This window comes from Pongo abelii, chromosome 5, assembly GCF_028885655.2.
Source record: "Pongo abelii isolate AG06213 chromosome 5, NHGRI_mPonAbe1-v2.0_pri, whole genome shotgun sequence".
Taxonomy (NCBI): Eukaryota; Metazoa; Chordata; class Mammalia; order Primates; family Hominidae; genus Pongo; species Pongo abelii.
Genome location: NC_071990.2, coordinates 164968828 through 164987415, shown reverse-complemented (window position 1 = coordinate 164987415; position 18588 = coordinate 164968828). Strand labels below are relative to the sequence as shown.

The 18588-nt window shown below is 41.4% G+C and overlaps 1 protein-coding gene across 5 annotated transcripts in view; it reads right to left on the bottom strand.

The window, feature by feature from the left end:
* PACRG (parkin coregulated) overlaps positions 1-18588 on the bottom strand; it is a 592936-nt gene that overhangs the window by 280022 nt on the left and 294326 nt on the right. The gene's annotated exons all lie outside the window — the stretch shown is intronic.

Below are 18588 nucleotides of genomic sequence, written 5' to 3'. Positions count from 1 at the left end.
GCTCTAAATTTCTAGCATCACCAATTCCCCTTGCTCCTGGCTCTCTGGACTTTGTGCCCTGTTGCCCTTTGTTGTGACCTTGCATGGCCACTTACATAGAGACTGCTATGCCACCACATTCCAGCTGCAATATGTGTGGCCAGGTGCATGGCTCATGCCTGTAATCCCAGCATTTTGGGAGGCTGAGGTGGGCGGATCACCTGACGTCAGGAGTTTGAGACCAGCCTGACCAACATGGAGAAACCCCATCTCTACTAAAATACAAAATTAGCCAGGCGTGGTGGTGCATGCCTGTTATCCCAGCTACTCAGGAGGTTGAGGCAGGAGAATCACTTGAACCCAGGAGGCGGAGGTTGCAGTGAGCTGAGATCATGCCATTGCACTTGAGCCTGGGCAACAAAAGAAAAACTCCATCTCAAACAAAACAAAACAAAACAGAATATGTTTGCATGTCTGAGAAGACAGGGGCAGTGCTTGATTTGCTACTTAAAATCACCTGCCTCCTATGAGTCTTAATCAAGCTGCTGAATATGTGGATTATTCTGTCTTCATTTGGGAGTTAATAAAATACTCAAGTATATGGTTGCTGAATACCCATTTCATTGCACAATGAACATGGTCAATGCATTAGTCCATTCTTACACTGCTATAAAATACTACTTGAGACTGGGTAATTTATGAAGGAAAGAGGTTTAATTGACTCACAGTTCCATATGACTGGGGAGGACTCAGGAAACTTGCAATCATGGCAGAAGGCTAAGGGGAAGCAAGGCGTGCCTTACATTGTGGCCGGAGAGAGAGAGTGCAGAGGAAACTGCGCTTTTAAACCATCAAATCTCATGAGAACTCCCTCATTATCATGAGAACAGCATGGGAGAAACGGGTCCCATGATCCAATCACCTCCCACCAGGTCCCTCCCTCAACGTATGGGGATTATTTTTTATTTTTATTTTTTTTGAGACAGAGTCTCGCTCTGTTACCCAGGCTGGAGTGCAGTGGCGCGATCTCAGCTCACTGCAAGCTCCGCCTCCTGGGTTCACACCATTCTCCTGCCTCAGCCTCCCAAGTAGCTGGGACTACAGGCACCTGCCACCACGCCCAGCTAATTTTTTGTATTTTTAGTAGAGACGGGGTTTCACCATGATAGCTGGGATGGTCTCGATCTCCTGACCGCGTGATCCACCCGCCTTGGCCTCCCAAAGTGCTGGGATTACAGGCATGAGCCACCATGCCCGGCTGATGTATGGGGATTATAATTTGAGATAAGATTTGGGTGAGGACACAGAGTCAAACCATATTATTCTGCCCCTGGCCCCTCCCAAATCTCATGTCCTTTTCACATTTCAAAACTAATGATGCCTTATCAACAGTCCCCTAAAGTCTTAACTAAATTCCAGCATTAACTCAAAAGTCCAAGGCCAAAGTCTCATCTGAAAAAAGGCAAGTACCTTCCACCTATGAGCCCGTAAGATCAAAAACAACTTAGCTACTTTCAAGATACAATGGGGGTACAGGCATTGGGTAAATGTTCCCATTCCAAATAGGAGAAATTAGCCAAAACAAAGAAGCCACAGGCCCCATGCAAGTCTGAAAACTGGCTGGGCAGTCATTAAATTTTAAAGCTCCAAAATCTCCTTTGACTCCATGTTTTACATCCAGGGCATGCTGATGAAAGAGGTGGGCTCCCATGGTCTTACGCAGCTTCACCCCTGTGGCTCTGCAGGGTACACTTCCTGCATCTGCTTTCATGGGCTGGCCTTGAATGGCTGTGGCTTTTCCAGGCACATGGCACAAGCTGTCAGTTGATCTATTTTTCTGGTGCCTGGAGAACAGTGGCCCTCTCCTCACAACTCCACTGGGCAGTGCCCCAGTGGGGACTCTGTATGGGGGTTCCAACACCACATTTCCCTTCTGCACTGCCTTAGCAGAAATTCTCCATGAGCGCTCTGCCCTTGCAGCAGACTTCTGCCTGGACATCCAGATGTTTCCATACAGCCTCTGAAATCTAGGCAGAGGCTCCCAAACCTCAACTCTTGTCTTCTGTGCACCTGCAGGCCCAAAACCTTGTGGAAACTGCCAATGCTTGGGGCTCGCACACTTTGAGGCAATGGCCTGATCTGTACCTTGTCACCTTTTAGCCACAGCCGGAGCTGAAGTAGCTGGGATGCAGGATGCCATATCCTGGGGCTGCTCAGAGCAGTGGGGCCCTAGGCCCAGCCCACGAAACTATTTTTCCCTCCTAGACCTCAAGGGCTGTGATGGGAAGGGCTGCCATGAAGATCTCCAACATGTCCTGGAGACATTTTCTCCATTGTCTTTGCTATCAACATTTGGCATCTCATTACTTATGCACATTTCTGCAGCCAGCTTGAGTTCCTCACCAGAAAATGGGTTGTTCTTTTCTACTACATGGTCAGGCTGCAAATTTTCCAAACTTTTTTGCTCTGATTCCCTTTTAAACATAAGTTCCAATTTCAAACCATCTCTTTGTGAACACGTATAACTGAATGCTTTCAGAAAAAGCCAGGGCACATCTTGAATGCTTTGCTGCTTAGAAATTTCTTCTGCTAGATGCCCTAAATCATCTCTCTCAAGTTCAAAGTTCCACAGATCTCAAGGGCAGGGGCAAAATGCTGCCAGTCTCTCTGCTAAAGCATAGCAAGAGTGACCTTTGCTTCAGTTCCCAATAAATTCTTCATCTCCATCTGTGACCACCTCAGCCTGGACTTCATTGTCCATATCACTATCAGCATTTTGGTCAAAACCATTCAACAAGTCTCTAGGAAGTTCCAAACTTTCCCACATTTTCCTGTCTTCTTCTGAGTCCTCCAAACTGTTTGAACCTCTGCCTGTTTCCCAGTTCCAAAGTCACTTCCATATTTTCAGGTTATCTTTATAGCAGTAACGCACTCTGCTGGTACCAATTTTCTGCATTAGTTTGTTCTCACACTGCTATAAAGATACTACTTGAGACTGGGTAATTTATGAAGGAAAGAGGTTTAATTGACTCACAGTTCTGCATCACTGGGAAGGCCTCAGGAAACTTACAATCATGGTGGAAGCTAAAGGGGGAGCAAGGCACATCTTACTTGGCAGGGAAAACTGCCACTTTTAAACCATAAAATCTCAATAAACCATCAAATCTCGTGAGAACTCCTTCTCTATTATGAGAACAGCACAGGGTAAACTGCCCTCATGATCCAATCATCTTCCACCAGGTCCCTCCCTCGACACATAGGGATAACAGTTTTAGTTGAGATTTGAGTGGGGACACAGATCCAAACCATATCAGTTAACTAGGATATCTTATATGCAAACTCATAAAATATTTCATTTTTATTCAGGACTAGTAGTACAACAGGCACCTGAAACACACAATTTTATGGAATTGCAAACTTAAAATCATGTAACTGTGTTCTATGTGTTTCCTATTCCCATGGGATATGCCTTTGCACCCAGCTCAGGGAGCCCTTCCTGTCCTCTCTAGGGAGAATTAAACCCTCTGTAACAGCAGTGCCTGATGCGTATAGATCTATGAGGGCATTTATTAGGCTTATGTATTTGTTTATATTCTGTCACCCTCACTAACTTGCGAGCCCTGGATGGCATATTCCATCCATTCTTTTTTGCTCTGTAACATTTCATACCAATTCATGAGACAGAGGCCACCTCATATTTGTTGAATTAATTAACCAATGAGCCAGTTCTCAAATGACTTCTGGATAGCAGTCTCTCTCCTCTCTGGCTCATACTTCAGGTTGCAGCCAGACACTCCCTTCTAAAAATACTTTGTCCATGTCACTCATCTACCAAAGGCCCTTCACTGGCTGTGTGCAGGGTCTATCCTCAACGCTTCACTGTGTTGTACTCCGTTTTCCAGAATCTGTCCCCATTTTCTTTCCAGCTTCACATTCTAACATTTCACCCTCACATCTTAAGTTCCAAATGCACCAAATATTTGCTAGATGTGTCCTGCTCTTCTGTATGCCTGGAGTACTTCTCCAGTTTTTCCATTTTGATGTTCATCTTTTTATTCTTTATGAAATCATACTGCATCCTTTCCACATAATAGTAGTTAAGAGTGTACATGTTGGAGCCTAAGTCCAAATCATGCCCTAGCCTCTGCCACAAATTAGTGATAGGATCTTGGGCAACTCACCTCAGTCTCCTCATTAAAATGGAAATGATAACAGTACATACATCAGCTGCTTATGGTAAATAATGTATTAGTTAATTCATGTAAACCATCTAGAACACTGCCTGGTACTTGTTAACCATTATTATTGCCACTTTACTATAAAAGCATTAGAAGCAGTATATTATAATTACATGAATAATCATTAAGTGGGTACCCAAATATTTACCTGTTCAGTAAATCTTCCCTTGTCTTCCTAGTTGGAGTAGGGAAGCCGGAGGGAGTGCCTCCCAGACAGGAAGGGGCAGCAGCGGCAGGAGAGACAGGGTGAGTGGAGAGCAAGTGGCCAGGAGTACAGTCCCAGACCCTCCCCTCCAGGGTGGAAACTGTGTGTGTGTGCATGCATGTGCACATGCGTGTGTGCTGTAGGTAACCAGAGAGAACTGAGGGAAATCCTGGGGTGCCCGAGTATGTTGCGAGAGGATAGTTGTTCCCTGATGTACTTTGTTTCTCAGGGCATGGGCCAAGGAACTTTCAGGTCACAGCAGAGCCTGACAGTGACCAGCTCAAAGCCAAGGAAAGGATGGCAGATGCAGCTCAGAAGCACTGGTGTGAGCTGAGCTTTGGGAGTCAGCCAGCACCCACAAACCTGCAACAGTCAGCAGGCGCTACGAATGCTAACAGAACAGACCAAAGACAGGTTCCAACCATGGCAACCTTAAGAATGTATACAACGAGGAGGCCCACAGCCAAGGGCCAGGTGAGAGGACCTTGGAGCTCAGCTGAACATTTGTAGGAGTGAGAAGAGAGGACAACGTGAGGCAGATTGCAGACACTCTGCTCTGCATCAGAAGCCAACTAAGCTTCTGCTGAGACCCAGGTGATGTCAACTGGGGAGAGAAGGGAGTAAGGGAAGTGAAGCCCTGAGACCCTCAGATGGGCTTCAGATGCTTCCTTCTCTCCTGCCACTCCCAGATCTCATGAGTGGAGATGCAATCTCCAAAGCAAGAAGAGAACAGTTACAGACAACAAAGAGGGTTACAGTGTTTTGCACATTGAGGCATTTGTTCCCAACACCACATATAGGCACATGTACACACATGCATGTGCACACACACACTTGTTTACAATTCGCCTCTCTCGTTAGGTCTTTCTTTATTTCTGCTTTATATCTGGCCCAGAACTTAGCATGGCTCAGGGTCTGTCACAGAGACCCGGGTGGATGGATGGATGGATGGATGGATGGATGGATGGATAGATGGATGGATAGATGGATGGATGGACGGATAAATGAATAAGTAAATAAATTGCTCTTTAGTTAATTCACTCCATCCCGTCTGGATCAAGTGTCCTCTATTTTAGTGTGTGGAAATTTCTGCAAAACACATCAAGCAAGTGTTGGTTTCAGACCTCCTGGCTTTAGTCATCTGGGATAACAAGTCATTTTGTGTGACTTTAAATCCTTCATTTCAATCCCCTTTTGATTCACAAGTGAGAACCAGCATCCCATTTAGGGTAAAATGACTCGCCCAAAGGCAGGAGGTGATTGAATTGCCCACTCATCAATCCTAACTTATTTAGGCTCATTGTTCTTTGCCAACTGAAAGGGGCCTTTGATTTCATTTAGGCTCCTGCACTTTCAGTTCATGAATTGTGTCAAACAAGGCGCAGCTTATTAGGTTTATTAGATCTGGCCTCATTCCAGGGTTATGTGTTATGATCCACAATATGCAGCCTAGCAGTTTCCAGAACGCGGCTGTGAGTCAGATTCAGTACTGTCTGTACTCACAGTGCAGCTCTTTGTAAGGCCTGGAACTATGGAAAATGAGAGAGCTAAATAATTCCCTAATGCCAATTTCTGATAGTCTATATAGTTTTAACATATAGAGAGATAAAATAAGTTTTAAACATCCACAAGATAAGTTTGCATGCTTCAAGTGGTTAAACCTTCAATCTTGCAACATACTATTAGCATTAGCAATTAATTTTAGCAGATCAATTCATTAGATCTGAGCAGATTGACTTAGCAAATTAAAATATTAGTCATGCCATTACATTTTGATTAGAAATAAGGCAATACCGAAAGTTATTAAAGTTAAAATCATCAATGAGAGTAGAAACCAAGTATTTCCTTTCATTGTTCCCAGTGGTGTACTGGCAAATGTGTAACTGTCAGAGGCGTTTGAACCAGAGCAACTCCATCTTGAATAGGAGCTGGGTAAAATGAGGCTGAGACCTACTGGGCTGCATTCCCAGGCGGTTAAAGCAATTTTTTTTTTAAACGGAGTCTTGCTCTTGTCACCCAGGCTGGAGTGCAATGGCATGATCTCGACTCACCTCCACCTCCCGGGTTTAAGTGATTCTCCTGCCTTAGCCTCCCAAGTAGGTAGGATTACAGGCACACACCACCATGCCTGGCTCATTTTTGTATTATTATTATTTTTTGACATGGAGTCTCACTCTGTCACCCAGGCTGGAGTGCAGTGGCACGATCTTGGCTCACTGCAACTTCCGCCTCTCAAGTTCAAGTGATTCTCCTGCCTCAGCCTCCCAAGTAGCTGGATTACAGGTGCCCGCCACCACGCCTGGCTAATTTTTGTATTTTTAGTAGAGACAGAGTTTCACCATGTTGGCCAGGCTGGTCTCAATCTCCTGATCTCGTGATCTGCCTGCCTTGGCCTCCCAACGTGCTGAGATTATAGGCATGAGCCACCATGCCCGGCCTAATTTTTGTATTTTTAGTAGAGACAGGGTTCCGCCATGTTGGCCAGGCTGGTCTGGAACGCCTAACCTTAGGTGATCCGCCTGCCACAGCCTCCCAAAGTGCTGAGTTTACAAGCATGAGCCACTGTGCCCGGCCCAGTTAAGGCATTCTAAGTCATGGGATGAGATGGGATGTCAGCACAAGATACAGGTCACAAACACCTTGTTGATAAAACAGACTGCAGTAAAGAAGCCGGCTAAAACCCACCAAAACCAAGACGGCGACGAGAGTGACCTCTGGTCATCCTCACTGCTACACTCCCACAAGCACCATGACAGTTTACAAGTACCATGGCAACATCAGGAAGTTATCCTATACGGTTTGAAAGGGGGAAGCATGAATAATCCACCCCTTGTTAGCATATCATTAAGAAATAACCACAAAAATGGGCAACCAACAGCCCTCGCGGCTGCTCTGTCTATGGAGTAGCGATTCTTTATTCCTTTACTTTCTTAATAAACTTGCTTTTGCTTTGCACTGTGGACTCACTCTGAATTCTTTCTTGCACGAGATCCAAGAACCCTCTCTTGGGGTCTGGATCAGGACCCCTTTCCTGTAACATTTTTCTGGTGACCACAAAGGGACTATAGTGCAGAAACCCTGACCCAAAGGCTAACTAGGTAAGTGGTGGTGTCTGGTAATGTCTTTCTGGTGAACACAGAAGGGACGATGCTGAGGAGATCCCCCAACCCAAAGGAAAGAGACTGTGGTACTGACTGGTGGCCTTCAGGTAAGTGGGGTGCATATACCCGGGTAAAGAATGGGATTGAATTAGAGGCCCAACTTAGGGGAGTTAGAATCTCTCTTAAGAATGAGTGGGTTAGAGGCCCCTCTTCATAAAAGGCAAGGATGCTTGAACAACCTTGGGTTAGAAGCCCAATTTAGGAGGGTTAGAGTGCCTTCTAAGATTTAGGGGTTTAGAGGCCCTCTTGGTAAAGTCCCTCTCATTAAAGTCCCTCTCAGCTAAGAACGGGTTTGGTACTACAGGATGTTAACTGCTATTCTCTTTGGAATAATCTGCTTTGCTCTTTGCTAATAGCTGTGAGTGAGAGAATTAGGCATGTACAGGATTGTGGGACATGGGGAGCTTTTTCTTCCCTAAAAGGGGAAACTTGAGAGCTGATGGGACTGCTGGAAAAGATCCCTTTGCTACTGACAAGCAGCCGCCTGAACTTTTCAATGTTGCTGCAATGGGTGGGTCTTTCTCTGGCTTCCCTGAGCGCCTTGCCGTCCCGCCCTGCTGCAGGGCTTTTCCGCTCTTTCTCTCTCTGTGCGAACTGGTTGAATGAATGGTAAAAATCACTGTTTATCTCCTCTGTAAGGTTTTGATTAATGGGAAAAAGGATTTGTGAGGCTAGTCTTAAGCTGTAGCCAATCTGGTGTGCTTTATGTGTCTTTCTGTATTGTTCTGTTATAATGAGGGGTCACTTGGGATAGAACATGGGCTTAGGACACCTGTAAGACTGCCATTCAAGGTGGCCCAGCATACTGGTCAGTTATAAACTTTGCTACAGGTCCCTGAAAAAACACTGGATGAGGTTTCCCTCTTGTCTTCTATGTCCTTGGGAGCTTGACCTTGTAACCATGTGGCCACGCTTTCTCTTTTCACAACGGTGGCCTGGGTTCAGGATTCAATTCCTGGCTTGGAAAATGAGTCCTCTATCTTTTATATTTCTATGTATTTATATGTATTATGTGTATGATGTTTATAAATGAAAGAGCTTTAATTAATTGGTTTAATAATAAGTACTTAAATCAAATATTTTGTCAGAAAAGTAAAAAGTGTAATGCCTTTTATTTAGTTCATGTGACTTAAGTAATCTTTGGAAAATAGAGTTTTAAAGATTATTCATAAAATAAAAATATCCTCAGAACTATAAATATTTAATCTAAATTATGCAGATCAGATATTAAGTTTACTAAATGCTTTAAGGTTATACACTGTTTCTTTGACTTTTGAAAACTGTTCCATTTATTTTGGAGCATTAGATTCTAGGTAAGGCCTGAGGCATGTGAAGTTAAATGCTGGAGAGAGTCAGACCTTATCTGCACTTCTGTCTGTGTCCTAGGCCTCACATCTACTACATAAATAAAGTTGCTTACTAACCAGGTTTTTCATCAAAAGTAAAAGCTGCTAAGAGTTAACAGTGTAACATGTATTTGAGACTACTGAAGACACAGTTCTATATACAAGGTGTATAAGAAAAGTGAACTGTGTTTTTGGTAAAAGATTATAAAAAGGCATGGAAATGTAATTTTTTTGGCCTAGATTAAAGGGTTAATGGATTGTTTTAAGTTAGGATGAAGCTGAAGGCTTAAGCAAGTTATGGAAGGTTTGTGAAAACTGAATTGTAAGAGATTCTGCATTGACTAAAATTAAAGTGGCATTATTCAGTTTTACCATGAACTAAACATTGGAATAAAAGCATAATAGGTTTTTCTTAGAGCAAAAACCTGCTTATGATCCGCTCTTTAACAAAAATTTGTAAAGGGTTATAAAAGGTTTATAAGAATCTTACCTTATGGTCAAACTGAATAAGATTGGATATATTTATCTATAAGGTTTACTAAGAATTGAGTCTGACATCAATAATGCACTAATGCAACTGTGACATTCGGCTTATTTGGTATAAAAGTCACACAGGAGGCATTGTCAAATACAAAATGATTGTTTGGTTTTCTTTGGGCTGTATTTGTATAAATATGTTATTGGTATGTCTTCTAAAATTATAAAAAACTCCTATAATTCTAATATGACTTAGTGTACATTATCAGTAATAATTATAATTGTGTTGAATTATTGTATGCCACAAAGGTAACCAAATTTCTTTGTTAATCGTGTTTTTGACTGTGGCTGTCCTAACATGTTTTGTCATCCACAAACAATTGTCTTATTTTGATCATCTTCCAAAGGTGGTTTGTAATAAGCTATAGGGCTTTGACAGGTGCTCTTGAATGTAAGTTTCTGATAACTTTGGAAATTATGACTTTAGAATAGAGGAAAAAACTTTCAGAACTCTCGTAGAGAGCTGAAATGTTCATGAATATCAAACAGAAGTTAACTGCATGGACTAAACTAATGAAAGTCTAAAGTAATATTTTTTAACTTTTTGCTTAAAATGCTGCTGATTCTTTGTTTTGTTCTTCAGAGTCAAGAAAACTTTTGAGCTATTTACAGCTTTTTAACAATTAAGTAAACTATACTCCTGTAAACAAAATCTGGAGCATATTTGTTTCTCTCTATCTGATTTCTCCAGAATTTGGAAACTATTTGTGAATATTCTTAATTTATGGCAATACAGTTATTTGCATAGGTGCAATAAGAATCTGTTTTCTTTTGCAACAGGACACAATTGGAGAAACTGGTTATTTTACCAAGGCTTTGACTGGAATAGTTTGCTTTCCTTTAAGGAGTCAAACTTGACTTGTAGAGCCAATAAAAGCCGTTTGGAAAACTGGCCTCATACCTTGCCTATTATACAGTCCCTGTACAAGGTTTCTGACCTGTGGCAAGTAAAGAGTGTCACTTTCTAACAGGTCCAGGAGCTCCAAGTTATCTTGGGACCTCAGAAAAAGGGATTTACCCAACTCATAGATATTTGAGGGTACAAACCCATGGCTGGGCTCAGCTTTAAAAAAGTCTTATCTAAGATTTCTTCTATGGAATAGAGTTCCATCAAAGCCAATTTAAAAAGAGCTTATGTAAAAGATAATTTTTCTTGCTGTACTTTATACAAATAATCAGGCCAAGTATAATAAAGCAAATCTGTCTTGCTGATTTGTCTTTAGTAAAAATGGGAAACTGCAAACAAAAAAGTTATGTTGTAAGAACTATGGTACACTTGTTATTAGATTCTAGTCTCATCAGTTGTTTTTAAGTTTGTTTTTGCAATTTAGGCTAACCGTGCTTATTCCTGCAAACCAACCAGTGATCTCTGACTGCTGCTCAGAAGAAACAAGAGGGATGGGTAATGTAAAAATCTAAATCAGTGTTCTAATTCTGGGCATGTACTGGAATCATCTAGCAACCCCCTACCAGCTTGGTTCCAACAGTTGCCTAGTTCATGGAAAGCCTTCTAATTTAGTTTACTTGGGATAATTTTACTTATTTGGCTTTATTATTGTAGAATATATTGCTGCTGTACTCTTTGAGTAAGAATGCAGAATAAGCTTACTCAACGGTTTCTTAAACTGAGTACTTATTAATCTTCCAGATATCACCTCTTATTGGAACTCAAGAGTCATGAATGGCCCTTGCCATACTGATGCTTTCTGACTGAGCTCCTCTCTACCCTGAACACAAGAGACCCTAGTAGTTAGGCAGGAATATCATTGCACCTATTCAGCTTGAAGAAGCTACTGGGCTGCATTCCCAGATGGTTAAGGCATTCTAAGTCACAGGATGAGATAGGAGGTCAGCACAAGATACAAGTCATAAAGACCTTGCTGATAAAACAGGTTGCAGTAAAAAAGCTGGCTAAAACCTACCAAAACCAAGATGGCGATGAGAGTGACCTCTGGTCGTCCTCACTGCTACATTCCCACCAGTGCCATGACAGTTTACAAATGCCATGGCAACATCAGGAAGTTACCCTATATGGTCTGAAAGGGGGAGGCATGAACAATCCACCCCTTGTATACCATATCATCAAGAAATCACCATAAAAATGGGCAACAAGCAGCCCTCAGGGCTACTCTGTCTATGGAGTAGCCATTCTTTTACTCCTGTACTTTCTTAATAAACTTACTTTTGTTTTGCACTGTGGATTCACCCTGAATTCTTTCTTGCATGAGATCCAAGAACCCTCTCTTGGGGTCTGGAAGGGGACCCCTTTCCTGTGAGAATAACAACTGGCTCTGGGAAGGGGAGCTCTGATGAGCGGTAGCTGCTGATTTTTGTGGTACAAATTTCAAGCCTCCAACTTGAAATCACTAGGAAGAGATGTGTCAATCATCTCTCACAAGCTGGAAGAAACTTTATGTTGGAACTTACTGTGTCTTGATAGAATTTTGGCTAATTCTATACATCTAGAGAAATCTATTTCTCATATAAAAATGTATGCATACATATGTATCATAGAAGTGGACTGGCCATGCTTATCCACAAGGTGAGTGAAACAGTCTCCTGCCTGCCCAGGTAAGGCACAGGTGTAGTTTCATATGCCATGGATGCCCTTGTGACTCTGATGGTACATTTCACATCAGAACAAGACTTTATCTCCTTCACTCAATGGAGTAAAAAGAACAGAATATAAAAGGAAATATAAAAATACAAACCATGAAATAGATAAAAAGGTTTATTTCATTGATGTTACTGGAAGTAATTTTCCTCCTAATTGTATGAAGTTTCTGGTATCTATCATTTATACGAACCTTTTTTCCTTTCACCCTCTCTTGTTCACAATTACTTTTCTCCTGCTCCTCATTTACTCCTGGAAGGTCTGAAAGCTATGCCCAACAAGTACCTATGCAGTTGTATTAATCAGCTTGTTCAGCAGCAAGAATCAGGAAGTCCCTAGAGCAGCTCTACAGCTGGTTGGAGGACTGAGCAGTTCAGCAATGGCATCAAGTACCCTCTGCTCCCAGCCATCCCCCACGTAGTCTGCAGAGGGTCTGCAGCTCACCTTCCAATCACAGAATGGTTGCAGGGGCTCCAGGAATCACAACTAGACATGACAACATCCAGAAGCAAAAAAAGGGACAAAACTTTCCTTTTGTCTCAAGAGGTAGGAAAACTTCTCAGAAACAATTCCTCTCCTTTCCACCATTGGTTGAAAGTTCCTTCCAAATCGATGCAATCCATATGGCTGGCAATGCAGATTTGTTTAGCACAACACTATCTTTATCCCCTGGAGGAAAGGGAGAAGTACGCTGGGTAAGGCCACTGAAAGTGTCTGCCACAGATGGTAACCTAGAGCAATTAAAAAGGCAGCCAGGCCATGAGGTGCTCAGAGAGGCTGGCTTGAAGCTGTTGGGGTTCATCTCCTATGGCTGCTGTAACAACTTACCCCAAACTTAGTATATTAAAACAACACAAGTGTATTTGATAATTCTGAAGTCACAAGTCTGAGATGGGTCTTGCAGGCTGACATCAAGGTGGTGGCAGAGCTGCATTGGTTCAGGCGGTTTCTGGTTCTGGAGGTTTAGGGGAGAATCTGTCTCCTCATCTTTTCGGCCTCCAGGAGCTGCCTGCATTCCTTGGGGCATGTCCCCTTGCTCCATCTGCAAAGCACACCACTCAACCTCTGCCTCCACTGTTACATCTCCTCTCTCTAACTGAGACCTCCTTGCCTCCTCTTTGTAAGGACTGGAGATGTGCTCCTGTTGATCCCACCTGGCTAATCCAGGCTAATCACCCCATCTCAAGACCTGTTAACTTAATCACATCTGTCATGTCCCTTTTGCTGTGTGGGACGACATGTTCACAGGTTCCAGGATTAGGATGTGAATGTGTTTGGGGGGTATTTTCCTGCCCTCCCCAGTTGGGGGTTGTAAAATGATACTTCCAACAAATTTATAAGAAAATTGTTACATTACTTCAAAAGCAAGACTTGGAATTAGAGTGACAAAACTAGGCACAAGAAAAATAACTGAGATCATTGAGATTAGCCTGCACACAGCCCTGATAAGATTTAGAGTTTCATATTAAGTAAAGCACTACCATTGTCTTTATATTATTGATGTCATTTTTGATCATTTAAACTTTATATAGGAAAAAACGAATATTTAAATATTTGTTTTTTGAAATATATTTTTCATATTTCAGTGAATCATATTTAATGTGTATTTGTATGGAGCCAGTTTTACTCATTAGCAGAACAGAAAGCGGTGGTGCCACCTGAGATCCAGAAGCAAGGCCTCGTGGATGGCTATCTCTGTCTCATAGAGCTGCATGATCTTAAAGGATGATTGTGTTAGAACCTGAATTTGACACTACCCATCCATGGAGGTGCGAAATGATCAAAATCTAACTTTGGAAGGTGTGAGTTATGCTCTTGAATGCCCAAAGAATGTCACTAGGTACCTGGAGATCTTCTGTAATTTTGATACAGCAGCTTCTTAGCAGAAAAAGACAGGCACAGAGCCTACAATAGGTGATCTTATAGGATAGATTTCTTTCAGTCATGTAGGATTTAACTTCTTTATACTTATAATTTCCCGGCTTATTGGAATGGGTTAGAGACTAGATAGCTGTTTATAAAACTTACTTCTATTTCATTTGGGGTTCACCCAAATGAACCACCTCTGCCGGCCTCTTTTGGGGTTAGTATGCATGACCATGTGGCTGGCGTCTAGAGCACCGTGGGAGGGAGGAAGTGACTCACAGCTTCTCTCAAGGCTGGCGTGCCCTTTCCCTTCCCTGGCTTGTGCAGCGCTGCACAGAGATCTGGGAAGCCAGTGCTGAAGGTGGTTGGTGGGGGGCAGTGTGGAGAGTCCTGGCCCCTTATTACCACTGGAAAAGAGCTGCTCTCCAATCAGAAACACCCATTTTCATGGGTGCATGAATGAGAAATAGGCTCTGCTTATTCTATGTAGATGAAGGAGCTGCGCCCTGTTGGGTGCCACGAGAACACCCACTTCCTCCCCATTCTGTTTTATCATCTCCTGACTGGCCATGAAAGCCGCGAAAGAGCCTTTATGGAAGTGCTTCTGTATTGCTCTCTGCCGAACCTGACGTGATGTCTTCTGGGGTTAAAGCCAGGCAGGCCCCCTCTATCTGTGGGATTGGGTTATTATATCCTGTAGCTCTGAGTGTAGGGGAGAATTAAGGGGCTGGTGTTCTAAAACACCATAGTAAGATTTTTTTCTGTTCATGTGAGGCTAAAAGTGTACATTGAGAATCACCTTGGAAATGCTCCCATAACCTAGACAAAGGGACATTCAATGAATTCTAGAAATTCAGTTGACATTTGGAAACAGCGATTTTAAGAGAGAAATGTTTCCAGATTTTAGTCAATACTTTTCAATTTACTTGCATCATTAAATATAGCACAATTTTCAGTGTAATGAATGCAATATTGTACAGAAATTAGATCTGCTCAGTATTAAAAGATGAAAAAATCAAGAGCAGTCAGACGAACCTTGAGGAAAAAAACGTTCTGCAAACCCCAGATAAATGCAGAATGCCTGCAAGCAGGGTTTGTCTGAAAAAATACACGCAACCAGAGTCACACTCTATTTCCAGCCCAGATCAAAAGTAAATTTCTCATCCTATAATTATGTACATTTTCATTCAAATCCACAGTAGATGTTTAAAAGATGCAGGCACCTTTCAGCCATCCCTGGTGGGCCTATCATTTGTCTTGAGTGCTCCTTTTGCAGCAAGCACAGGAGGATGCTATTTTTATCCTCCCATGTTCATATGGAGCATATCCACGTTGCTCAGAGCTGATGAACAATAACCTGCCTACCCCAGGGCTTCCAATATGGATACAATCCCAAAAGACATCCTGACAACAAGACTTTTCCTGGGAAGAAGCTTCTGGATCACCCTAATTTGCTGTGGCATCTCTTCTGTAACCAGTCCCTCTGTGCCTGGGCACATGGCCCTTTTCTGAAGTTTTCAGCTATGAAATGCCTTATTTAGTCATTCAACAAAATATTTGCTAAGTGCTCCCATGTTCCACAAACTAGATGCTCTTGGCACAGGATGAGCATAATCCCTCCCTCAAGGACCTGACAGTAAAATGGAGAACACAAGTTAATAGATTCTTGCGTGAGAGTGAGGTCTCATGGGGGAACCTGGGAGATGACCTTAGCGGACTCCTTGATGCTTCTCCCATCAACATGTATTTAAGGACACAGCACTATAGTAACAGTGTTTTGTAAACATATTTTCTCACATTTCTTTTCTAATCTAGCATACATCTAGCTATTATGCATTTTCTTGCTTTTTATTATTAGAAACATCATAGATCAGTGTATAAAATTATTCTACCAAAGCAATTTAATAATTAGAAAGGTCACATATATTCAATAGTCATAGTTAAACTGCACCAAAATAATTTTTGGGAAAACATAAATAAGTGCGAAATATGCAGGGAAGAAGAAAGATTTCCTTGACATTTGTCTGAATCAAAATACGTTGACTAGCTAAATGCATATAATTTTTCCCTCTGGATTCTAATTTCCGAATTCTTACACAAGGCTTTCAGTGAGATAAACTTTTATGTTGTTCCCTTTTATCAAATTGATTTCTTATAAAAGGCTGTAGTTTAATGGTTAGTTTAATGAGGCTTTAGTTTAATGGTTACTATAGTCTCATAGTATAGGTTGAACTGGGGCAATGTGATGTGCCCAACTTTGTTCTTTTTACTTAGATTTGCTTTGGCTATTCAGGCTCTTTTTTTGGTTCCCTATAAATTTTAGAATAGTTTAACTATAACTTTAGCTAAATTGTATAGAATAGCTTTATTTTATGTATATTTACAGCTAAAGCTTTAGAATAGCTTTAACCAAAGCCTTATTAATTGCCTAAACTGGATATTCATCTGCATTTGCCAACCTTTGTGCTCTTAACTTGTGCACCTCTGTACATGGTCCTGGGCCTGCCCCCTGGCTTCCAGCTCAGCTCTGAGGCTGTGTGGAAAGAACCGCGGGCCCCAGAATCCTGATGGGAACCACAGCCCCTCAGCACCTTCTGGTTCTTTTCCATGCAAATCAAAGACAAGGCTTCAAACTTGAAATTCAAAAGGAAAATAAATCCTAACTATGCTGGGTTTAGTATTTGCAGCCAATCTCCTTCCGCATTTTCCTCTCACAATTGCACAACAAGGTGGTTTGCTTAAAACTGGTTTGTATGAAACATCAAAGAATGGCCCACCTCCTTTGTTAGCTGTATTTCTAGGTCTTTCATTTTCTTCATGGTGACTGGAAGTGAGATTGTGCTCTTGATATCACTCTCAGCCTGGGTGTTGTTGGCGTATAGAAATGCTACTGATTTTTGTACATTGGGTTTGTATCCTGAGACTTTACTAAAGTTGTTTATCAATTCTAGGGGCCTTTCAGCAGAGTCTTTATGATTTTTGTAGGTATAGAATCATATCTTCAGCAAAGACAGATAGTTTGACTTCTTCTTTTCCTAACTGGATGGCTTTTAATTCTTTGTCTTGCCTGATTGCTCTGGCTAGGACTTCCAATACTCTGTTGAATAGGATTTGTGAGAGTGGGCATTCTTGTTTGTCATAGATGGCTCTTATTATTTTGAGCGATGTTCCTTCAATGCCTAGTCTGTTGAAGGTTTTTTATCACGGAGGGATGTCAGATTTTATTGAAAGCTTTTTCTGCATCTATTGAGATAAGCATATCTCAATAGATGCTTTTTGCTTTTGATTCTATTTATGTGCTGAATCACATTTATTGATTTGTATATGTTGAACCAGCCCTGCATCCCAGAAATAAAGCCTACTTGATCATGGTGTATTAACTTTTTGATGTGCTGCTGGATTCAATTTACTAGCATTTTGTTGAGGAATTTTGTGTCTATGTTCATGAGGGATATTGGTCTGATGTTTTCTTGAGGTGAAAGATCTCTACAAGGAGAACTACAAAACACTGCTGAGGTGACACAAATAAAAAAAAAATCTCATGTTCATGGATTGGAGGAATCAATATTGTAAAAATGGCCATACTGCCCAAATCAATTTACAGTTCAATGATATTCCTATTAAACTTTGAATGTCATTCTTCACAGAATCAGAAAAAAAATCTAAAATTCATATGGAACCAAGAACCTGAATAATCAAAGCACTTCTAAGCAAAAAGAATATAGGTGGAGGCATCATATTGCCCAGCTTTAAACTATACTGTAAGCCTATAGTAACCATAACAGCATGGTACTGGCACAAAAATATACACATAGATCAATGGAACACAAGAGAGAACTCATAAATAAAGCTGCATATCCTACAACCATCTGATCTTCAACAAGGCCAATGAAAACAAGCAATGGGGAAAGGACTATCTATTCAATAAATAATGCTGGGATAACCAGCTAGTCATATGCTAGCTAGAAGATTGAATCTGGACCCCTATTTTTCACCATATACAAAAATTAATTCAAAATAGATTAAATATTTAAATGTAAGATCTTAAACTATAAAAATCCTGGAAGACAATCTAGGAAATACTCTTCTTGACACTGGCTGTGGCAAAGCATTTTTGGCTAAGTCCCCAAAAGCAAGTGCAACAAAAACAAAAATAGACAAGTGGTACCTAATTCAACTAAAGAGATTTTGCACAGCAAAAGAAACTACCAATAGATTAAACAAGCAAACTATAGAATGGGAGAGAATATTTGTAAACCATGCATTCAACAAAATGCAGAATCTCTAGGGAACTTAAACAATTGAGCAAGGTAAAAAGAAACAGCCCCATTTAAAAATGGGCAAAAAACATGAACAGACACTTCTCAAAAGAGGACATATAAGCAGCCAACAAACGTACAAAAAATTGCTCATCATCACTAGTCATCAGAGAAATGCAAATCAAAACCACAATGAGACACAATCTCACACAGTTGGAATGACAATTATTAAAAAGTCAAAAAACAACAGATGTTGGTGAGGCTGCAGAGAAAAGTGAACACTTATACACTGCTGGTGGGAACGTAAATTAGTCTAGCCACTGTGAAAAGCAGTATGGAGATTTCTCAAAGAACTTAAAGCAGAGCTATCATTTGACCCAACA